The sequence below is a fragment of the Amblyomma americanum genome, chromosome 1 (assembly GCF_052857255.1).
Source record: "Amblyomma americanum isolate KBUSLIRL-KWMA chromosome 1, ASM5285725v1, whole genome shotgun sequence".
Lineage (NCBI taxonomy): Eukaryota > Metazoa > Arthropoda > Arachnida > Ixodida > Ixodidae > Amblyomma > Amblyomma americanum.
The window spans coordinates 101760804-101785823 of record NC_135497.1 but is presented as its reverse complement, the minus strand read 5'-3'; the positions used below and the strand labels follow the sequence as shown (position 1 = coordinate 101785823).

At 45.6% G+C, this 25020-nt stretch overlaps 1 pseudogene; it reads right to left on the bottom strand.

The window, feature by feature from the left end:
* Positions 1 to 10127: 10127 nt before the first annotated feature.
* The window catches only part of LOC144112896 (tubulin beta-4B chain-like), a 40171-nt pseudogene continuing 25278 nt past the window's right edge, over positions 10128 to 25020 (bottom strand).

Below are 25020 nucleotides of genomic sequence, written 5' to 3'. Positions count from 1 at the left end.
GTATATATACCCGCCCTTCAGAGGTCGGTGCAGAATCGCAGCCGGCGGAAATGCTACATAGTGATAGTCGGTTGCTTAACTTACGAGCGGATGGAGGTGTCAGATTACGGGGCTGTCTACTAAGAGTGAAGTGAAGCCACCGAGCGAATACGTATATCTCTGCTGTGTCAAGTCGCGTGCCGCCGTTGCTTGCATGCAACCCGGTGCGAGTGACAGCGGTGGTCGCTGTGCGCAGCCGGGCGTAAAAACGCTCATCTTTGCCATTTGTGGGAGTCACTCAGGAGATTAACTGCAAAGTATGGTTAATGTATTAGACAAGCAGAGCAGAACAGTGGGGCTAAAAATTGATGTGCAGAAAACCAAGGTAGTGTTCAATAGTCTCGGAAGGGAACAGCAGTTTAGAATTTGTAGCGAAGTGCTGGAAGTGGTAAGGGAATACGTCTACGTAGGTCACATAGTGACCGCGGATCCGAATCACGAGAGCGAAATAACTAGAAGAATAAGAATGGGGTGTGGCGCATTTGGCAAGTTCCCTCACATCATGAGTGGCAGTTTACCAATATTCCCCAAGAAAAAAGTGTATAGCAGCTGTATCTTACCGGTACTGACCTACGGGGCAGAAACGTGGAGGCTAACGAAAAGTGTTCAGCTAAGGTTAAGGGCAGCGCAGCGAGCTACGGAAATAAAAATTATAGGCGTAACGTTTAGAGACAGAAAGAGGGAGTAGTGGATCAGGTATCAAACACGAGTTAATGATACCCTAATCGAAACCAAGAGGAAGAAATGGGCTTGAGCAGGGCACGTAATCCTAAGGCAAGATAACCAATGGGCCTTAATGGTAACATACTCGATTCTAAGGGATGAGAAGCGTAGCAGGGGGAAGCAGAAAGTATGGTGAGCGGATGAGATTAAGAAGGGATAATCTGAGAGATATGAGAGAAGCATTTTTCCTGCCGTGGGCGGAGTCGGGCTGATGATGATGATGATGGCGATGTGAGACTGGAGGAACTTTGCAGGTCCTCGAAAGTCGCGAAGGTTGAGATCCGTGTACGCGTAGCAAGCAGCATGACGGGCATACGTTGGACGTGACTTCAGCCACAGGCCTACAGCGACGTTCGTTGCACCTTTAACCAGAATTGACTGGGAACGTCGAATGTATCTTTAGGCACTTCGTTATCTAAAAAAACAGCGTAAGCTCATTCACGCCATGGCGGCATCAGTCGCCAACGACCGGCAGACTATATTTTTGCTCCTGTTGGAAAGAGAGGATCAATGCATATCGTAGAGACGATACGCACCATGTGCGTCGCACTAAGCAGCAAGACTAGAAATTCGCGCTCTTTACACAAAACAGCTAAATCACGTGCTCTTTGGACTGTCGCGATTGCGCGTAGCACGCTATAATTATCACTTCCTTCGTGTTTGCCAAACGTGCGCTGAGCAGTAGCGCATATGGCGACGCGCAGACAGCCCTTTGCGCAAAAGTCTACAAGTCTCTATGGAAGAACCACCACTGTTGTGTGCTCACTGCGTCCCGCGCACTGAAGTGGGCGTTCGCGGGCCAATGGACTTGAAGCAAAAAGAATGGCTCGTGAACGAATCTGTGTTCGGGGGTGGTGCTACTCGAAGCCATCATGCAGCTTCGAAAGACAACCAACGTTCCCGGGAGTCATATGGCGCTCAAAATACTGATTCTGCTCTATTCTGTGGCCTCCGTACCTTAAACCTCTGTGCACAAAATTCATTGCTAAGTTTCGCACAATTGTGAATCGTAACGCATGCGAGCGTGGTTGTGATTCCCACGAAGACACCTTGCGACAGGCCCTGCTTCTGTCGGCCTGGTGGCGGCATCTGCTGGGCTCGCCAAGAGACATGCTCGAGCTGTGGTTGCGAGCACGCGGTATTTATTCCGCTCTCAACAATGAGCGCGCGAGGCTGCGAACATTTGCCAACTAAAGGTATTAGCAAACCGCTGCATCCAGAAACGGATCATCCACAATACCATAAAGAGACTAACCTGGCATCGGTGCTTTTTTGAAAAATACTCCGGACGAACATTCAGTCAAGTTGGGCAAGGAATGTTGAACGTTTAGATTAAAATTCCGTGAATATTTGGCACGCAGCCTCATTTTGAATCACCTTAAGACGTCCCCTAGACCACAAAGAGTAGAAGTGGAATACGTAAAGAATAGTGACAAATTAGTAAATATTGGCTAAAGAAAAGTTATCGCTAAAATGTCGCGCATGCTCATGTTCCTTCTAAGCGCGCCGTGGAAAGTTCTTATAACTAACTAACAAATAATTACTTGTTATCGCAGCCAAAATAATATTGTTTGTCTCCATGGTTGTCACAAATTAGGTCAGGTAAAGCCCCTCTCCGCTCTTCGCATGCATGAAATCAGAGCTAACCAGAGATAACATTGTGTGTGCACGCGGGTGCGTGCGTTAGAACCACTTAAGTTTTAAGACTATCATCAGCAAAATGGCATGACGAACACCCGCAGCCGTTATCTATGCCACTTCAATATTCAGTACGGTTAGCGGAACAAGATACCGGGATCAGTGCCGGGGCCATAAATCTGCATCGTTTACTTTGCAGCATTAATCAGAAATAATGGTCAAGTGGCGTTCACAGAACATAAACCTTGCATCAGGCACTAAATATGGAAAGAGCTTATATTGCAACATGCAAGTCGGGGATCACATAGTTTGCAGCTTTGTCTCCTGCTTCGTCGACAACCTCCCTCTTATGCATATATGAATAATGGTTTCCCCAAATGTCGCGCATGCTCATGTTCCTTCTAAGCGTGCCGTGGAAAGTTCTTATAACTAACTAGTCATCCTACCTTGTGTTCTTAAGACTTTTTCTTTGTTTCGCACCCAGATAGTCCTTCTCTGCGTTCTTCTAATATTGCAGCAGCTACACCGAAGATATTTTCAAAAGCAACGGGATCGTTTTCATTCGTCAGCTTAATGTGTTATTGGCTTAACCAAAAGCCGGGATCTTTTTTAATAGGGAATTTTATTTCAAAAAGAGCAGAGACGGGCGCCTCGACGCAATAGCAACCAATTACAAAGTCGGGGGTGAATATTCTCGTTCGATACGACCAGCGCAGATGCAGACACAGAAAAGCAATATTCGTTTTTCATACAAAGTGAACGTACCACATCGTAAATCTCACTCAAAACAACGTTTGAACAGGGTTGAACAGGTGTTGTAGTGCTACACCGCGGATGATTCTTAAAATGATAATAAATGTGTATGGCGCGTAAAGTTTAACGCGACAGAGCTGCATATGAGACTGCGAGAGACGCCGTAGGGGAGGGCTCTAGGATTAATTTCAGCCACCTGGGGTTCTTTAACGTCCACTGACATCGCACAGCACACGGGCGTCTTTTGCCTTTTGTCTCCATCCAAACACGGCCGCTGTGCGGGGCTACAACCCCGCATCCTCGTGGTCAGCACCCGAATTTTGTGACCTCTGAGCCACCGCGGCGGGTGCATGCGTTCTACTAATACGGCTTGGTTCCGATCCCCACCGTGAGTGAGGAAGCTACGGCGACTCTTCCTGACATCCACGCTACCACCACTTTTCTGCCTAGGTGAGTCAACCGAGGTATATACTTCCAATTTGCAGCAGTCCCTCGGTCTTTTTCCTGTCTATAAAGCAATCAACACATTTCTCATTGCCAAAACTGGTACATTTGAATACAGTAGTGCGCATAACGTCTACTGCCCCGGCCCGGGACGCCCGTCCAGTCCGCGGTATTCCATCCCACCACAAAACTTACTAGGTCCAGGGGGCTGTGTTTGCGCAAATACTACCTGAGCCTTCAAATGTGGAAATGTATAACATCTTTTCATCGCTAAGCAGTGGATCCTCTATCCGCACTGTTCTCGGCGACATTTTCCCCCAAAATGCAAAACGTTTACCACCCAATATTTTCTGTGGTCTCTATTAGAATGTCATTTAAGGACCCTACCTATAAACATTCCAATATAGCAACCGTTGCCTCGCAATGCAACGAAAAGGTAGATGTGGGAATATTCTGTCCGGGTTTAGACTGTTCGTTTCCACTGCGCCTTCAGGATTTCACCCCTATTTTCCAAGCAGAGTTTCTGGCAGTAGTGCTTGCTGTATACGCAGGATGGGCCCCTCTCTTATCGCAGTAGCAGTCATTATTGATTCTTTATCTTTGTGTTCGTCCATCGCTTTGCCTGTTGACTCTCCCGCTTTAAGAACATTCTTATCCTTGCTGCCTTCGCATTTGAGCCTTGTTCATTTAGTATAGATACCCCGTCACAGCAGTGTGACAGTAAATGAGTTTGCTGATAGCCTCGCAAAGGCGTCCTTTAGCGGCCCAGCGTTGCCTATCTTCCTGGCTACAGCGTTTATCACAGCATCTAGGTTTCAGAGACGTGCGTTATGAAGTGAGCAAAACATAGCAATTTTATTATCGGCGGATTATCAGATCTGAGATATTTATTTATTTATTTTGTACATACTATCCGTCCAACCTGTACCAAGATAGGAGTGGACACAACATCAAACTTCTGGCATACGCAGACCAGCAGGAACAAGATGGAATCAATACAGTAGAATCAATAAGACAATCTTGACAAAGTACAGTTATAAAATACAGGTGAAAAATTGCAGGTAATAAAAGATTCCCTTTATATACTTGATACATTTATTTGTTTAGCAAGACGGATAGAAAATTCTTGCTGAGATTGTGCATTTACAACTTCGTTTGGCAGCCCATTCCGTTCGGACGCTGGTACAGGAAAAAAGGAATATTTGAAACAGTCCTTGCGAAATCTCTCTATTTGGACATGTCTACTATGTTTATTAAGGCATATGCGTGTTCTTGTTTCTTTTATGTATCGCTCTTTCCTCACATGCACTTAGCTATTAATAACACAATAAAAAGATTTAGTCTTTTTCCTTTTCGTCTCTGAGAAAGGAAAGGCAAATCAGCTTTCGCATAAAGGAAGGTCACGGAATCCAGCCTTCGGTATTGAGAGAAAATGAAGCGTAAGGCCTGTCTATGTACCTGCTAAGTTTAGATATTGGCTTTTTGTCGTATGGATCCCATATTTCACATGCATACTCAAGTAAGGGCCATACAAGCATCTTGTATGCTATCAGTTTTTTGTCTGTGGAAGCCTGCTTTATGACGCGTCTGAGGTAGCCTAGTCTTTTGTTCCCTTTCACGACAACGTTATCGATATGTTTTGTGCAGCTGAGATTTGAAGTTATGGTCATGCCGAGGTATTTGTATTCATTCACCCGTGAAAGGAGACTACCTTGTAAAGTATATGCAAAGTGAAGCGGATCAGCCTTGCGAGTAATCGTCATGCAGACTGTCTTGCGGGTTTAAGGTCATTTGGCATTCTTTACACCAGTTCTCGAAAAAACAAATTGGTTAGCTTGACTTTGTCACTAGCGGATTGAATTTCACTTTAAATTATGCAGTCGTCTGCGAATAGCCTTACTTTAAGTGGCGAATCTTGAATCAGGTCACTTATATATCATAAATAAATGGGGGCCAAGAACTGACTCCTGTGGCACCCCAGACTTAACTTCGAATAAGCCTGACTTCTTGTCTAAAATGGCAACATTCTACTTGCGATTGCTGGAAAAGTCCTCCACCCACAGAACTACGCAATTATTTCCAAGAATAGCTTTTAACGTATTTAGAAGTTTAGTGTGATTAACCTTATCGAAGGCTTTTCTGAAGTCTAAAATTAAAACATCCATCTCACCCCTGTCATCAATAACTTTACAAAAATCATGCACACATTCCATTAGTTGCATCACCGTTGATAAACCCACCCGGAACCCGTGTTGATACTCACTAGGATAACTATTGCGATTTAAATACTGACGAATATTTTGGATATAATATGTTCTAAAAGTCTGCAGCACACTGCTGTTAGTGCAATTGGTCTAAAATTAGAAACATTAGTAGTCTCTGCATCCTTAAAAACTGGTGTGACTTTACTGATCCCCGAGCCACCCGGAAGCGCACCCGTGTTGTTGTGGATCGGGTAGCATGCCGTCGCTCTGCAGGTGTTGTCGGGCAGAACAGGAACGAAGCGGTCCGGAGACGGATTTAAGGTGACCAAAAGGGAGAACTTTATGTACAGTATTTACATTGTCATGGTAGCGTAACAACTTGGTCGGAGACCGACCGGCGGAGCGGCCACTCTACTCGAGAGTCAGAACACACACCACTCCACTCCCTTCTGCTCCGAGTTTCTCTGTCGGCGAGCCGGGTATTCTCCTCGCAGCCGGGACACCCAGGTCCTCCTCTCCACGTCCGCTGCTCGGTCACAGCCTGTGCCAGCGCGCCCAGCTAGCAGCCATTCTGGGAAGGCGGGTTTGGCCCGGAAGCGTCCCCAAATAGTCATCCCGCACTCCAGGCCCGCGGGAAGGCCGAACGAGGCAATCAGGACAAAAAAGGGAGGGTCCGGCATATGGTCGTCCGCGAGCGACGGCGCCTCCCAGTCTCCGCCTGTGGGTCCGTCACGGCCACATCTGCCGTTGATTAGGTCGTCCCAGCCCAAGGATCACAACAGTGTTCAAAGATTCCTGGAGCAGGAAATTTTTTTTGGTCTCGGCAGTTTGGAGCCTCTCTGACGAGGTTGCGCTGCCGTATCCCTCCTCTAAATTTCTATCTACATAGGTCTGGTTTGGCGCTATTTCCCATTAGAGCAATTGGCCGTGCAGCTGAATCTATCGAACATTTTGGCTCTATTGTCGCCGCTTCATCTCTTTGAGAAGAAGGTTGCTGGAGAAGTTCTTGCTGCATATTGGCCTTAGTTTGAGTATCCGTCTCTTGCTATCATTTGGCGCCACCACACTAGGGTTCAGCCACAGATCTGTTTGTACTGCCGTCCAAAATTTCTTGCTGGAATCTCATCGACTGATTTGCAAAATCTTTCAATATTTTCTTTCATAGCGCATTATTATATTTTGACTCCATCAGTTAATCTTTTTTTTTTCATCAAAACTCTTATTTTTTTTCATTCTGTGCCCTACTTGAGGTAGAATCCACCGGTGTTGCTCTCCCACGTGCTTTTCTTTTGCCTTTGTTATGTACAGGCGTATAGCAAACTATGCCTCCCGATTCTTGGCCGATCCCCCAGTGTGGGTATGTGCCATCTTTTGTAAGGCTAACAACAACAACAACGAGGCAGCAGCATGGACTTCCGGGAGATGTCCCGCAAGAAGAACGGCAGTACGCGTGTGTTCTCCTGCTGAGCAGCTAAACGCCGTGGAGCCACCGCGACATGCCATGATGGAAGCAAGACTAGGACGAGGTTACGAGGAGAGGAGATTCGCATGCACTGCTGCAGCAGGCTTAACTAGCATTTTCGGACTTGTGTTTCTGCAGCAGAGCTGTGATCCCGAGAAAAAGCCGCAACCCCTTCACTACAAAAATAAAAAAGGTGCTCCATGTATGCCCCTTTAGACAATCCGTTTGCTCTGAAGGCATTCCGGGTTTCACGGCTGCCTGATCATAATTGTGAAGATCACGTTTCAAACAAATCGCTTTCGGACATTCTCACTTCCTCTGCGCTTCCCGCTACGAAAGCGGCTTCGTTAACTCATTTAAATGGAAGAGAAGTCGCAAAGAAGACTGATGAGGATGCGCCGAAAGTACTTGCTTTCGGTCGAACACAAGTAGCTCCCTGGTTCGCAGTGTAAAAGAAAAGGAGAATATGAGGAGGAACAGGAGGAGGACGAGGAGGAGGATGAGGAAGAAAAGAAGGAGGAAGAAAAGGAGAAGGAAAAACTATAGTATACTCCACCAGAGGCCACTCATCGTTATATTTACTCCATAATCAAAACATCCTACTGCACGTTTACCCCCGATCCCATTTTAAGTCACCAATCTCACAGTATCTGGATTGTTCTCAATTTCAATGATCGAACCTGCAGTCCTTTTTTTTTACTTATTTACAAAACGTTTCTGAGCATCTGCCAGTGACTGGCTGTGTCTTAGCCAATCCCCCACAGTGGGTACATGCCATTAACTTATTGTGACGAACAACGAAAAGAGACCACCAGCGGCAGCACTGATGCCCAGTTAAAAAGAACGAAGCCAAGCATTCCAGGAAGAGGGGGAGGTTAAGGAAAATAGGATATTTAATGGCACTGTTACGTGAGTATAGAATGTGATTTGAATCTGCCCCTTTGAATCTGCCCGTGCTGGACACTATCCTAACACACCCCCTCGCTTTTCCCTTTTGCTCTTCACCTCTCTCCTCCTCGCTCTGGTCCTTTACACATAGGGGTTGGACATACTCTTTTTCGAAATTTATTTTTCGGCATTTATTTCAGAACTCAGTTTTCAAGTTCCTTGAGTGCGAATATCATTTCCTGCGGGTCGATTACCGGTTTTTACCTCTTATACAATGTGCTATTCCTGTGCGGTCAAAGGTCCCGTGGAGTTTATCTAGGATTTTTGCCAGCTTGATCATTTGATTTATCAACAGTTGATGCCACTAATTGAATTTAATTGTCGGTAAAAAACTTAGAGCATTGTTTAATTGTAAACAAAAATGTTATCGAAATGTTGAAAAAAACTGACGGAAGTAAGACAGAACCGTTCTACCGAAACTGTAGTGGAAGCTGATTTCTAAAATGTGGGTTCCCATTTTGTCATTGGTCAGCTGAACAAAAGCGTGGGGAATAGGTTGATGTGGGTGTTGATGACAATGATGTGACTGCTGCTGAATCGTCTTGATAGACAGAACATGACACCTTTCTGCGGCTCTTATGCATAAGATCAAGCGTCCTTGAATGCAGTGAAGAAACCTGCTTGAACAAGTGATAGCACAAAGCGGGTAATGACAATGAGCAGCGCTACTCTTGCCGAGGACGTTTGGCACCAAGGCAGAACCTCCCAGTCTGCAGAGACGCGCAATATGCCGGAGCGATACCTATAAATGCAGAGATTAATTTCAAACGGTACCCCGTGTATCCACGCTCCTGGCTTAGGAATGTTATTTATCGCCTTTGACTGAGCGTAAGTACCGCTCTATATCCAGTTAGCTGCGGCGCGCATATGTCCATAGCGACCTTTTCCGGTAAAAACCGAAAAATGTAGCCTGTAGTTACAGCATAGAGGTCCCAGTCCCGTTCTTTTCCTCGTAGCACTGCTTCGCGGTTATGCCAACGCTGAGCTACGCCGAGATCTCGGGGTGCGAGGTATTAACAGCTGCCGCTGTAAAATAAGGACTCCTTCAACTAATGAAGTGCACATATAACTATTATTGCGATAGTATTAAAATTCCAGATCACGAGAAAAGCCAGCGTCTGTCCGTCCGTGTCAGTTTCCGGGGCCCACCTGCCACGCTGGGAAGCGGATAACCTGCCCACCATAGCACGTTACAATGAAATTGATACAAATGAATTCAGCGCAGTTGCCAACTGCCCACCGTGGCACTGGGCGTTAGCTCATTGGTCGAGGGATATATAGGCAGTCTCCCGAAGAACTGTCTGTGCAAATGTGAGTCTTACGGGAGCTCTGCAAAAGCATCCGCAAGTAAATAACGATCTAGTGCAGGTGGTGCAAGAAGGCCCTATACCGAGTGCCGTGCTCTGAACCCTACCACACCGCTGTTAGTTTCCAATAGTTTGGGTGAAATCAGTGGACGTAAAGTGCATTCAGTGTTTTGCTATTCAAAACCAACCCTTTATTTCTGGATTCAAAGAGCGGACAGAAGATATGGCTAATACAAAAATTCTTTCTGCTATCAGATGTGAAATTTTAAACATGTTAGTAAAAAATTTAAACTGATAAAAAAATGAGCCGTTTTGGCACCTTTTTGTAATGACCCCTTAAGGAGTTCAGCTGCTACCTGGTTAGGTGACGTATTCCGAAGCGTATTGTCAGGTTAATAAAATGCTTGTCAGCAGGTACCGAGGCCAGAGGGAATGTTCCTCTGGAACGTTCAGTGAAGGTACGAGGCGAACAGAGTGGATTGCTTGAAAGGCAAAATGACACAAAAAGTACAAGACTTTACTGAAAAACCTACTTGCGAAAAAAAAGGGTCTGCCTACTGTCTCCACGGGTAAAAAAAAGTTAAAAAAAAGCTAAGCCTCTACATTCTATTCGCCTTGGAACTCTCACTCTTCCTCCTCAACTGTAGCTTCCTGGTACTGCTGGCAATCTGAAATCAGATCGTTCATGTAGTCCTCTGCCTCGGTGAACTCCGCTTCCTCCATGCCTTCCCCGGTGTACCAATGCAAGAAGGCCTTGCGGCGGAACATGCCTGCGAAAAACATAAGTACGCTTGGTCACCAGACGTGGTTCACAGGTACTACAACTTGTACGCTGTTACAATAAATAGGTATGAATTGGCGGTATAATGCAGGCATGTGGCCAAAAAGAGAAGTTCAAGAACGAGCGCCGCTTACACGTCAACTGCTCGGAGATTCGCTTGAAGAGCTCCTGGATGGCCGTGGTGTGGCCAATGAAAGTATCAGACAGCTTGATACCACGAGGTGGGATGTCGCAGACTGCGGTCTTAACGTTGTTCGGGACCCACTCAACGAAGAAGGAAGAGTTCTTGTTCTGGATTTCCAGCATTTGTTCTTCGACTTCTTTCATGCTCATTCATCCTCTGAAAATCGCCGCCACTATCATGTAACGACCATGGCGGGGGTCACAAGCAACCATCATGTTTCTGGCGTCGAACATCTGCTGTGTCAACTCCTGCACAGACAGTGGCCAGTACTGTTCGCTGTGTCGGGACGTGAGTGGAGCAAAGCCAGGCATGAAGAAGTGCAGGCGTGGGAACGGTACCATGTTTACGGCCAGTTTGCGAAGGTCAGCGTTCAGCTGCCCAGGAAACCTGAGAGGAAAGCGAATAGGCTTGATAAGCGTCGAATCAGACTTTCCAACGATGTCGCTTTGGTTAGGATGGTTGGAACAAGATATTGGCAGATCCTCTCAGTCTTGATTTTTCCACCCTCACCTTCAAAACCCTTCCCGATTGTTGCCCTCATGCCCATTTGCTGACCATCCTTGGCCCTCACCCTCACTTCTTTGCTTCCTTTGACCCTCCATTATCTCCTCTTAAAAACGCGCCAACCCTTCCTGCCGCGTCCTCACTCATTCAAGCACCTTTAACATCAGAGGTATTTTTGTTCTAATACTTCCTGCGTATTTGGGACATTGAATGCAGGTCCTCAGTGCTCTATTCTGGAGAAGTTGATCATTACAAGCTTCTATCCTTGTGGGCTTGGTGACACCGGTTACAGAAGGATGCTGATCCCGATTCTTTTTGCCCAGATCGCCTGCCGGGCGCACTTCGCCGTGGGATCAACGGACCCTCCGTTCGAAAGGACTCCTGAAGAGCATGCGCCGACGGACCTGGTCATCATGCCATCGCCACGGCTGACCCAAGAAACAACGCCCTACGTGCATCAAGCCTGTCAGCGTATCAGCTCGGTGACATCATCGGATAGCGACCACTTCAGGCATAAATACTGGACGCTCTTGCAGGATTCCTTCAGTGGGCTTGGTGACACCGGTTACAGAAGGATGCTGATCCCGATTCTTTTTGCCCAGATCGCCTGCCGGGCGCACTTCGCCGTGGGATCAACGGACCCTCCGTTCGAAAGGACTCCTGAAGAGCATGCGCCGACGGACCTGGTCATCATGCCATCGCCACGGCTGACCCAAGAAACAACGCCCTACGTGCATCAAGCCTGTCAGCGTATCAGCTCGGTGACATCATCGGATAGCGACCACTTCAGGCATAAATACTGGACGCTCTTGCAGGATTCCTTCAGTGGGCTTGGTGACACCGGTTACAGAAGGATGCTGATCCCGATTCTTTTTGCCCAGATCGCCTGCCGGGCGCACTTCGCCGTGGGATCAACGGACCCTCCGTTCGAAAGGACTCCTGAAGAGCATGCGCCGACGGACCTGGTCATCATGCCATCGCCACGGCTGACCCAAGAAACAACGCCCTACGTGCATCAAGCCTGTCAGCGTATCAGCTCGGTGACATCATCGGATAGCGACCACTTCAGGCATAAATACTGGACGCTCTTGCAGGATTCCTTCAGTGGGCTTGGTGACACCGGTTACAGAAGGATGCTGATCCCGATTCTTTTTGCCCAGGTTGCTGACAAGTATCTAACTTCTTCTATTAGAGATGATACAGTCATATTGACGGTGTTGCCAAGCCCAGTGTTTGTTTGGTCTATTATGTGAGTGTTTACATGTGATCAGGTTATTGCTACTAACATCCGGAGACATAGAGCTAAATCCTGGTCCTACTTCTGATTCAGAGTCTGAGACACAGTTAAACAACCAATTACTTAAGAAAATTTTGAAAGAGCAAACAAAGACTAATAAGACTCTGGCTTCGCTGACTAGTAATCTGAAACAGGTAGAATCGACAGTCGAGAATATTCAAACCAGGATTACCAAAATTGAGAAAGAACTGTGCCGAATTGAGAATTGTGAGCAAAGGTTGCAGAAAGTGGACGAAGCTTGCAATAACACGAACAAACTAGTTCTTGAGTTAACCAAAAAAGTAGATGATCTCGAAAACAGAAGTCGTCGCAACAATATCGTAATATGTGGAGTAAAGGAAGATCCAGAGGAGGACTCAGTAGAACTGGAGCGGAAAGTTAACGAAGAAATTTTTAAAAAGATTCTAGGTGTTGAAGTAAACTCAATAGAGCGTATTCATCGAATTGGCCTAAAACATGCACAGCGACATCGTCCGATCATTTTGAGGTTTTTTAACTACGTAGACAAAACAAAGGTTATGTCATCCTGCTTCAAATTAAAGGACACAAAAGTAGCTATATCCGAAGATTTTTCAAAAAACATTCGGGATATTCGTGCAAAATTATGGCGTTCAGCGGCTGAAGAAAAGAACAATGGTTCTAAGGTTTCCCTTCGTTTCGATAAGCTCAAAGTTGATGACAGGCTGTGCGTATGGGACGCAACGCGCAATCGCAGAATAGAGTTGTTCAAATCATCTGCGCCTGCCCAACCCGAAACTTGCTCTCATCGACCCACACGTGCGAACACGCGTAAGCTAGATAACAAATGACGGGAATCCGTCAAGACGCTACGGCTTGTTTTGTTGAACGCACGCAGTGTACTGAATAAGATCCAGAGCCTTGAAGATATAATTCTGACCTATCAACCACACGTCCTAGTGGTAACTGAAACCTGGCTGCATTCCGATGTGCAAAATTCAGAAATAATGCCTCCTTCGTACACGCTTATCCGTAAGGACAGAGGATCAAGGGGTGGCGGAGTTGCAATTGCAATAAAGAATAACATTAAATTCACACGTTTAAACGGCATCAGTGATCATGAAAGCATATGGTGCAAAATAAAGTTTTTTGGAAAAACTATATTACTAGGAGGGGTCTATCGGCCTCCGAATGCTCCTCAGGAATACTTAGATTCCTTATATGATTATTTGCTGCAAAATACAAATTCGCGTTCCAACATCCTTATAACAGGAGATTTTAACCTTCCAGGAATTAACTGGTGCAGCCTTTCACATGACGGCAAAGATTCCAAAAATGCTGAGTCATTACTACTAACTGCATTTACGTTTTCGTTAACCCAGTTGGTTTTGGATGCTACAAGAATTTCCAGCTCTGCTGTACTTGACCTTGCGTTTGCAAGTAGCTCGCTTCCAGACTGCTCAGTCAGTGTCAAGGACGGTATATCTGGTCATCAGTTACTTGTTCTTGAGTGTCCTATTTCGGGCTTGCGATCGTATGTTAAACCTTCTGACACATTTGTAAGAGACTATACGCATGCTGATTATGACGGAATTATTAGTTGTATGGAATCTTTATTCCCTTCCTTTAATGAGACAAATGACGTTAATGTGCTGTGGACAAAGTTTAAAGACATAGTCATGCACTGTGAAAGCACCTACGTGCCTTTGAAGAAAAAGCGCATCAACAGGGAGTACCCGTGGATGGATCGTAATCTGATACATCAGAAACGCAAAATAAAACGCTCTCGAAAACGGGGGTGACAGGAAACAACTTGCAAGTCTAGTACGCACTTTCAAAGATAAAGTGCGCGCTGCAAGAGATCAGTTCTTTTCTTCCACATTGACTTCTTTCATGTCAGAGCAACCAAGGAAATTCTGGCAATATTTATCTAAAGATAAAAGCGGCATCACAGAGATCAGAACATCTGGCACAGGCATTGACGATCCTTTGACCATTGCTAATGAATTTAACGCCTTTTTTCAATCGGTGTTTACCATAAACGCATCGCACGCGCACTTGCAACCTTACACGCTTCGTAATCCGATGCCCGAAGTAGATTTAAGCAAAAACGGCATCCTTAGTCTTTTACGTAATCTAGACATAAAAAAGTCATCAGGTCCGGACAAAATATCTAATGTTTTCCTTAACAGATACGCAATCTGGGTAGCAGAGTACTTATATGTAATATATAAAACATCGTTAGAATCCTGTGTGATACCAGATGACTGGCGCCTTGCAAGGATAGTTCCGATTCACAAATCTGGATCCCCTCTAGAACTAAATAATTACAGACCAGTTTCCTTAACATCCACAACTTGTAAACTGCTAGAACATATTTTATTTAAAGCGATTATAACACATTTAGAGAATAACCATTTACTTCATGCAAATCAACATGGATTTAGGGCTGGTTTATCCACAATAACACAGTTAGCTGAGATAACGGATGATTTTATGAATGAGCTGAATATGAGGGGTCAAATCGATGCTGCGTTTCTGGACTTTTCCAAAGCGTTCGATGTAGTTCCGCATGCCGATTTAGTAACTAAACTGCTCTCAATGGGCATTGAACGCAATATCATCCGTTGGATAGAATCTTATTTGTCCTCAAGAAAACAATACGTTGCTGTTAAAGACTGCGTTTCTAGTACACTGAAAGTGCACTCAGGGGTGCCACAGGGGTCAGTTCTCGGTCCCTTGTTGTTCTTAGTTTATATCAATGACATCTATTTATCTGTTCAATCGCCTGTGAAGATCCGGTTGTTTGCGGACGATTGTGTTATTTATACTAATGTAAATCATCACTCCGACCAAGTAAGACTTAATGACGCGTTGCACTCAATTAGCGTATGGTGTGAAACATGGGGACTGAAGCTAAACACTTTGAAGACGGCAGCTATTACATTTACCAACAAGAAAGAACCCTTAGATTTTGCTTATATTATTAATAATTCTTATATTCATAAAACCCAGCGAGTGAAGTATTTAGGTGTTACACTCACAAGCAATTTAAGTTGGGAACCCCATATAGAAAACGTTTGCAGCAACGCGCTAAAAAAGCTGGCATTTTTGAAACGGAAATTGCGCCGTACTTCATCAACCGTTAAGTTAACAGCATACAAAGCTCTTGTCAGACCAAAATTAGAATATGCGGATTTAATCTGGAGCCCTCATCAAAAATATTTAATCAAGAAAATAGAAAGAGTGCAAAATTTAGCTTTGCGGTTTATATACTACACATACTCGCGTTTTTCAAGCGTGTCCGTTCTTCGCGACAGGGCGAAATTGAAAAAACTAGTTCATCCCAGAATTGTATCTCGCATCAAATTTTTATATCAGCTGTACCATGGTCACTACACAATAGCGCGTGAATGTTATTTACCCGAGCCCCCCATGCGCTCTGCTCGTACAAACCACAACAAAACAATTAAGCAACCATTAAGTAACCTTAACATCCATCAATATTCTCTTTTTCCCCATGCAATTTCACTATGGAATAAATTACCCGAAGAAGTAGTTAACGCTAATACAATAGAATCGTTCGTTCAGCTTTCAAATAACCTTTTCTTTGACCTCTAAATTGCCGCAATGAGAGCAGTTTCTTTTGCGTTACGCTTTTTCATTGTTATTTTGTTTACGTATTGCACTGTTGTACGTTCATGTTTATTTCTGTTACGTATAGTGTTACAATGATGTATGTACATGTTTATTGTGTTCTTAATTGCTAATTGGCAATAGTAATTTACGTTGTTGTATGTACCCACTCCTGCTTGGGCCCGAATAGGGCCTGCAGTATTTGTAAATAATAAATAAAATAAAAAATAAAAGCAAGTCCCCAAAAAGTAGCGGCGATTCTGAACATATCACTTGGTTCAGACGCGTCTTAAAACGACCTCACGTCGCACTCCACATACGAAGCAGTTAGTGCTTTTGGAAAACCTGAATGCTGGGCAGCATGCATGCTTTCTTGTTCATGCATCGGAAATAAGTCCCCTTTTGATGCCACACAAGTCGAGAGGAATAAAGAGCGCTGTGGTCTTCGGAGCTTCCTTCAGGCAGAATACTAGGAACACAACAACGAATAATAAAAACAAGCCGCAACGAGGGAAATGTTCGTGGACATACCGGCTCGGAAGCATTAAGGACATTGGGTTGAAATGCTTTGGGCACTTTACTAGTGCACTTTACAACGCAAAACTGCTCCCCAGCTCGATATTTAGAGAAGTGCCGTATACACCGAGATACAGTCTTAAATCCTTTTCAGAACTCGCGCTGGTCATTCCTGAGCACAGAAACTTTAATCAGAGTTTCTTTTCAACTCCACAAATGATTGTATTAGAAAAGTGTAACTGTCCCCTGAAATTCAGTTCGGAGAATATTATATCCGAAGAGATACGTAGCACGCTGCCCTCTCGCATTACAGGATGACAAAGGTCTGCTTCGTGTCAATAAAAAAAAAATTTAAGGACTGGAGCTCGTATTAGCGAATGTACCCAGCTCTCAACAGCATGGCATAGCAAACGCTGAACGCCGTAACTGCCCGGATTCATGGAGCGTTTTTACGGCGGCAGGTCGACGATTGATAAAAATTCGAGCGGAAGACACGGGCAATGTATGTGCTTCGCATCTAAGGTTTTATTTTCTTCTACAGACTGCGTTCTGTGGTAGCCTAGTCACATCCCCCAAGGTTCCGAATGCAAAGGTACGAATATCGCTATTATATGTGTCATGTGCTGTCGGACAACACTCCGCTCTGAACTATGCTGTATATATCACGCTTCGTTTGCATTCTTTCCTTTTTGGCCACACACGACAACCCATCTGGCGTCAGGGTATTTGACGCTACCAGGTAAGCGAAGCACCGCATTCCCATGTATTAGATTCTGCGTCATTCCTGACTTTCACTACAGTGTGCGCCTACTTTGCGGAAAAGTTCAAATCACGTGTCAACAGAGCGCGGTTGACATACTTGTGGCGTAATTCAATGGCCATCCAGAGCTCGTTTTCTTGCTCCCCGAAACCGGAATGCGTGTTTCAATGGAAGATGTGGATTCAGGTCCTTAGTTCTATTAGACAGTGACGGCATGTTTCCTAGATTCCCTCGATATCTTGCTCCTTCACGGATTTGGAGATGGGCTCCGTATCCCAGACTGGAATTCGCCATTAGCCATTCAAATCCAGACAGCTTCCAAGCGCAAGCCACCCACCGTCAGCACCGCCGATCTTCTTCTTTCCAGGACACAAGCTTGTACTAAAATAAATTCTTGGCTTTTCAGCATGTCTGCGTGACTTGCTGCCTGCTTGGAACAAGTGTATCACTGCCTGCGTGCCTCATATCCGATGCAGAAGTCTGGTAGAGCACTCTGAGCATGTCTCAGGTACCATACGCTTAGTAAGCGCGCTCAGGATGCTTGCTTGTTCCCGTCATAGGACCGCAACGGTTTGCGTTGCTACGCAAGCTGCAACCGGAGTTTTGTGCGAGAAATCGCGGCAGACTGAATTCAACAAGACGGAAACACTCGCGAATAAGAGCTCAGACAATAGAAGGGCTTTCTTTCGCGCATATTTCCGTCCTTTAGTAACGAGACTACCGCGGCTCCGTGCACAGTAAGCAACCAACCAGACCGAGTTCTTACCTTGCTATAGCGTTTTGGGGTTCCGATGCGTGCTTATTTAGTGTACATATATAGATAAAGTTAAGCACCCACCCTAGACATGAGGTTACACCCGACATTGTTGCAGAAACCAAGTGGTTGAGATCTCCGTAGGTGGGAGTCGTGATCTTGAGGGCCCGGAAGCAGATGTCATAGAGAGCCTCATTATCAATACAAAATGTACCGTGTGGGTACTCCAGCAACTTGTGCACAGCCAGGGTGGCATTGTAGGGCTCTACGACGGTGTCCGACACCTGGAGGTGGAACGCAGCCTCTTATAAATGTGGCATATCTGATGCACCACGTGTACAAGGAATTCGCATCCAAAGGGTGTTCTCACTAACCTTAGGACTGGGGACCACGCTGAACGTGTTCATGAGGCGATCGGGGTACTCTTCCAGGATCTTGACAAGGAGCAGTGTCCCCATGCCGGAACCAGTGCCGCCGCCAAGGGAGTGCGTCATCTGGAAGCCCTGGAGGCAGTCGCATGCCTCCGCTTCTTTGCGGACCACGTCCAGCACGGAGTCCACCAGTTCGCTTCCTTCCGTGTAGTGCCCCTTCGCCCAGTTATTGCCCGCTCCACACTGTCCTGAATAGGCAGACAGGTAAAGGCGTATGTTTTTCACAAAAAAAACACCTGAGAAAAAATTGTTTCGAGAAATCACACAAAGGAATTGTCACGTATTGAACACGCTGCTCCAACAATGCCCGACAGGAGGTCATTCTGTATGAATGGAGCAGCGACTACAGCGATTAACAGCAAGCAACAGATGGAGTTCCCGGATAGGACATGCTGTGCTGCCAACGCATTTACACTCCAGAAAGCGCCTCATACGGAATATTATGTTAAACGCCTCGGCTGCAGTATACGGGCGTGCGAATATTAGAAATTTTTGAGCACTGTATGAAATATACTCCTAATCGATTGATTGGCTGAGCCAATCAAATTGTATTCATTCAGAATTATTCCAGACGAATCGAATATCACCAAATTTTTTCGAATAAGAAGGTCGACTAAGGAATGCCGTAGGTTTCTTCCATCGCTATTTAGGAAAACGGTGCATTCAGACGGCGCACAGCACACTGATGCTATCGATCTGCGAGGTTTGTAAGGTTCCACGCCGCCACTATTCATTTCCATTCTTGTGGCAGCGTTCATAATGATCGAATATGAGCTCTAAGACTGGGCTACACGAGAAGGGCTGGGGTAGGTTTAGCAGACCCTGCGGTTATGTGCCCTCACAAAAACCATGATTCCTACGCAGCTCTCGCTCCTCAGCTATTGAAATATGCCGCTAGATTTACGGTATCGTCATAAGTATAAAAGACAACTGTCCTGTCAGTAGTTTGACATGATGGTCGTAAAGCTAATATTCTGACTTCATGTACCCCCTTGGAAGATAAGTGTTGCCTCATTTGACAGCTCTCTCTCCACAGCTCCATATGTCCTACCTCCGTACCGCAGTGCCGCCGTTAGCGCTTCTCTGTGTCGCACGTCATTTCTTTTGTGAGAATACTCACACAGGCAGCGAATAATCGTAAAATATTTGATTCATAATTGAGTCGCTTTTAATCACTAATCGATTCGTATTTATTTCGATTTTAGCGGTACTATTCTATTCGATTTCATAGCGAACCTGCGCTATTCGTATTTGTTTCGGTTCTCAGAAAGTACTATTCGCACACCCCTAGGCCGCAAAAGACGTTACCCACACTACAGCAAGATGTGTAGTAGCGTGAGCCCATGTGAGTGTGCAAGAGTTGCGAAGATCGCAAGGCTGCTAACCAGCCTGTCAGGTTCCTGACTCGCTTTAAGGACCACTGAAAGTAAATGTCAAACCAAGCAAGATGAATAGATTATTCTTCGAGAACAGTAACGACATTTTTCTGCGCAGGTGTTGCGATTTCTAAGTCAGCGAATTGCCTCCTATGGGCTGTAAGAGAAAACGAATCAGGGTAGCTTTAGCTGCACAAAATGAACTAAATACCCATTTTTGTTAATTGCGGCAAACTGATTTCTTTATTTAACGGTGATAGCAAAGTTATGAGTACCATAGTTTCTTAATATTTAGTGGTACCATTGTAATTCGATTTCATAGCGAACCTGCGCTATTCGTATTTGTTTCGGTTTTTAGAAAGTACTATTCGCACACCCCTAGGCCGCAAAAGACGTTACCCACACTGCAGCAAGATGTGTAGTAGCGTAATACATGTGTAGGCGCAGTAATACATGGAATATGAGGTTTCGTATTTTGCTTGGCTATTGTTTGGCATAAAATGTTAATTCAGCCGTAGAAATGAGGCTTCTCGAGATAAACCACGAAGAAATGGTCTTAAAGTTTGCATACCAGCCTCACATGTGCGCTAAATTCATTAAAAAATGAATAGTTAAAATAAGTGAAGTGCAACTTTTTCTCACGTGCTTGTTGTCATGATTTTTGCTTTACTGACTCCTCCCTATGTAATACCCGAAAGGGCCCTTAGAGTATATAAATAGCTAAGTAGATAAATAAATACATTATCAAATAAGCTCAACGTGTGCGCAGAGGGGAGCATGGCGACGCGGCGACTGATTCAGAGGTGAAATCCACGTTTACGGACCAACTATGCCAAGCCAAAAATGAAACCCCATCTTCCTGGCATTCCCGTGGTGGAAGAAGCGCTCTCTAAAAGACTCGCATAGACGATGCACCACTTCTCTCTCTAGGGAATATTGACTGTGGTAACTACAAAATGGAGGTGGCGAGTTTTTCGATCATTTCTTGATGATTTTGAAACTAAAAATTAAAAAGAAGCAATGCTACTGACTATCGTTTACTGAGCACTGTTATAGATGCCCACAATACAGGAACGGGAGCGTTGAAGCCGTAAGTGGGCTTGTGTGATGACAACCGGCAGCCGCAATCATTTTCGCGACTCATCAGCTACGCTTTGACTAAAAGAACAAGAAGGCTGGTTGCTGTCCTGCCAACATGTGTACCTGTCACGTACGGAGGATGGAAAGCGATTTGTAACCTCAAATTTGAGGAGATTTGCGCAATTGTCATCATCATAATCGGCCTGTGTGCACGGAGGGACAAATGCTTCTGAATATATTATTCCAATTAACTCCGTCCTGTCCCAGCTGCGGTCACCATACCCCCGCAAACTTCCTAATCTAGTCGGCCCACCTGACTTTCTTCCGGCCCCTACTGCGCTTGCCTTCTCTCGGAGCCCTTCCAGTATTGGCGGCCCATCGGCTATCTTGATTTCGCATTACATGTCCTGCCCATGATTTCAACTATATCGTTTGCTGCTCTGTTCTCTTGTTAATTTTCTCTTCCATTGCTTGCTACGCTGTCTTCAACTTAATTTTGAGCCTTTTCGTTCAGCTTCAAGACTCCGTTACACAGGTGGCTACTGTCAAGATGCAACTTTGTACACTTTCTTCTTGATGTATAATTGTACACTGCTATTCATGACCCCAGAGTGCCTGCAAAATGCGCACAACTCCATTATTATTCTGCTATATTTTCGCTCTTGTGGTCCGTGCCAGGCACTGCTTTAGCCTTGTTGAACGAAAAACGTTTTCCTTGACACCGATCCTGACAGGGATAAAAAAATTCACAGGCAAACATTGCGATTGCTGCGGTGGAGTTTGCGCTGGTAGTGCCTTCCCCCTCCACTTGTCACCTTCCCACGTTGCTCCTCTCCAGTTTCATCATCACCAGTATTTCCTAATCCTCACTATCCTCCTCTCCAGTTTCTCTAAAGCTTCAAATTGGAAAAACGGCGGCATTTTTCAACGTATTACTAAAGGCCGACACACTCGGAGCGATTTTCCCGCGAAAAACTGGCCAACAGCCGCACGGCGGCGTCCACCGGGCGGCCGGCGGCAGTTCGCCATCGATCATGTCGAGCTGGATAGGTTCGACGAGCGCTCAGCTGCTCGCCGGAAGTGGCCAATGCTTGTCTGCCTGATCCGACCAATCAGGGCGTGACCGCGTCTGACCTCTGCCCACCGCATTTCACTCGGCTAGCCAGCTAGGGTGAATGTGGCTACGCAAGCTCCGCGCGTCGTGTAATACCATACATTGATCGAAGCCGTTCAGACGGGACCAATACTTTTCTGGCAGACAAAAACGCTATCGCACCCCACACAGCTACACGCCGCGGCTAGACCCGATCACAGTCACCACTGCAAAGTGTGCGCAGCCCGTCCTGCTAGAATCTTTACTGAGGCTAGAATCACGCCGTTTCTAGCAACACTGAAATCATGGCAACAGCGGCCGCCGGTTTTTCGCCGCAAGTGCGCAGCATGACGACGGCACTTTCGTCGGGAAAGTTCGCTCTGTGTGGGGCGGCCTCCACTCTGCTTGCGGAGTAAAATGTGTCAGGTCGTGGTGGCAGGAGCTCAGCGTCACGTGTCAGTGTGAGGAGACTCAGCAAAAAGGTTGGATTATGGGCGGGTCTCGTTATGCTTGAAAAGCTGGTTGGTTTGACACCCACTTTGTCAAGGTTAAAATGTCACCATGTCTTGTTGCTACCGGACGTCACTGCCACCCTGTGGCTGCGCCGCCACGCTGTCATGTGGTTGGTCACATGGTGCATAGCAACTGCCGGCGGCGTGGCGCCATGGCTGATGGCGTGGTTCGTCACGTGATTGGCCACGTGACCAAGTTCCACTCGGCCAGCTGTAGCTATCGCGTCACTCCAGGTTTAATGAAAGCCAAACCACCGCCAATTTTTTCCACAAAGAAAACAATATATTTCTTCGAGAAACCGGTTCACTGCACGAAAACGATTATTTAATGGGCAGCGTAGTGGTGCAACCCTCGTAACACCGACGGTGGCAAAATGAAACCACTGTGCAATGCCTTCCGTGTTTATAACGCAGACTTGTGAAATAGGTGCGCAAGTTTAATAAAACAAAAACAAAAAAGGCTGCTTATAGTAAGGGACGCCCTACTGAAGCATGCCATACGAACCGCTCATCTGGAATTACGACATTATAGAGTCCCTATATGGTATGGAAAAATAAAAGAAAATATGTATGCCTTCGATACGTCCGCAGTAAGGGGTCCCTTAACTTTCCATATCAATTTCACGTCATTTTAATGTGGTGTGCATGGCGTCATACGAAGTCCGCATGTTCGCGTATGCACTGTCGATGAGCCCATATCTAAACCGTATGCTTCATATCGACTTCATATGCAATATTTAGAAAGTATGTGAAATCATAGCAGGCGTAATATTCAACGTCTCAGTAGGGAAATTTATGGACGGTTCATGCTGGGAGCACTCTTTTTGGGGCAATGCATGCTCTTGGACTTTCGGCGGAAAAAAAAAAGAATTGATGATTTTCTAGGGAATTTTTATCGCTGTGGAAATGCCATCCACCTCCTATTTTCTCGCCTAAACATTCGCTAAGTCACGTCAACATAGTTGTATCAACTATATGCCTAAAATTCCTGTTTCACGACAAAAGTCTGTGTACTATAATGGTACGGCTGGCTTAAAATTAAGATCACACACTATTCGGAAAATTTCTCCCTAAAAGCGCTCAGGTTAAACACTCTAGATTTAGGACTAGTAGGACAGGAAAGAAGTAGTGTGTGAGCGGGTGTATTTGCATATGTAGCTTTTTCTTTTCATTTAAGGTGTAATTGATGCTCACCGCTCGTTTAGGCATGGGATTCAGTCCTGTTGTTTAAGCCCCTCTTAAAATCTAAGTCGGCAGGAGCCCAGACAGTGAAGAGCAACCGCTCACCAAACACGAAGTTGTCTGGACGAAACAGCGCCCCCAGTCGACTCGAGCGGACGGCGTCCATGGTTCCTGGCTCCAGGTCAACCAGGATCGAACGAGAAACGTACCTCCCACCTGAAGCAAAAATGAAATCTCATTCAGAACGCGGCAGAAAAGATGATATGTGTCAATTACGAATGAATGCATCACCTCGCTTGAATGGTTCCAGGGAGCGGTACAGACGAAAACGCGACAGAAATGAGAAAATAAGCAAGCGAAAGCAACAAGGATGAGAAAACGTGCAGCTAAACAAGTCAAAGCAAGTCAGAGCCGAGATAAAAGCCTTTAATAAGAGTTTTAAAAACATTTATTACACTGGGTGTGGAGTAAAAAATAAGTATTTAGAAGGGCCATTCGTAAAGATTGTTAAAAGAAACTAAATTGAAGTGACAGCGGCAGCCAGAAATTTATCGCTGTGATCCGGTCATTCCGATAAGAAGTCATGTTATACCTAAAGTATTGATTGGACCACTTGAAATCAAATAAATAAATAAATGAAACTCGTACGGCACACAGGGCAACGAGAGAGAACTTTGCCTGCTGAGGTGAAAAATAGCGTATTTTGGCGCCACAACGATGCGGTACAAGACGCACACGTCAAGGGCACTCAAAGAGAGATTTGTGGGACTGCAGACAATCAAGCTGGAAAAGCTCCAATAATGCAAAATGTCTCAAATGCGAAAGGCTGCTAGACGCTACACTGTCAATGCCACAAAATCATGCACGAATAGAACGCAAAGCTCAAACAACACGGGCATGTCGCCGACTGCTCCACTGTGAAATCAGGCGTCATTTTAATTGCGTGAAAAAGCAGCACGGCGCACTCAACGAGACGCGACAGCTGTACAGTGAAAGTAACGAACTAGAGAAAGGCACGCACCACCGGCATCAGCATAGAATATGTTGATTCTTTCAAGCCTCTGATTAGAAGATCCGGAGTATTCGCCGTTGGCATCAACCGAATGTTCAGCGCTAATGTCCTCCCAGAACTACAAGCGGGCAAAGAAATCACAAACCAGCACACCGTCACATCAAGTGCGCACGACCATCAAAGGACGATCAGCGCCTGAAAATTGCGCGAAACATGAAATCATGTTAAACGCCTCAGGCAACAAATCTACAGCCACCAGTTCCTTTTTGTCGGAGCTGTAGGGTTCGCTGTCCCAGGTCCCGCAGCAAACCGGCCGCGGGATTTCGGCAGAGACTCACAGTTACTTCAATCCTTTCAGTCGCGTTACGAGTGATAGTCACACCAAGAGCAAAACATTTGTTAACTATTTCCCTTTCCCCATCCTTG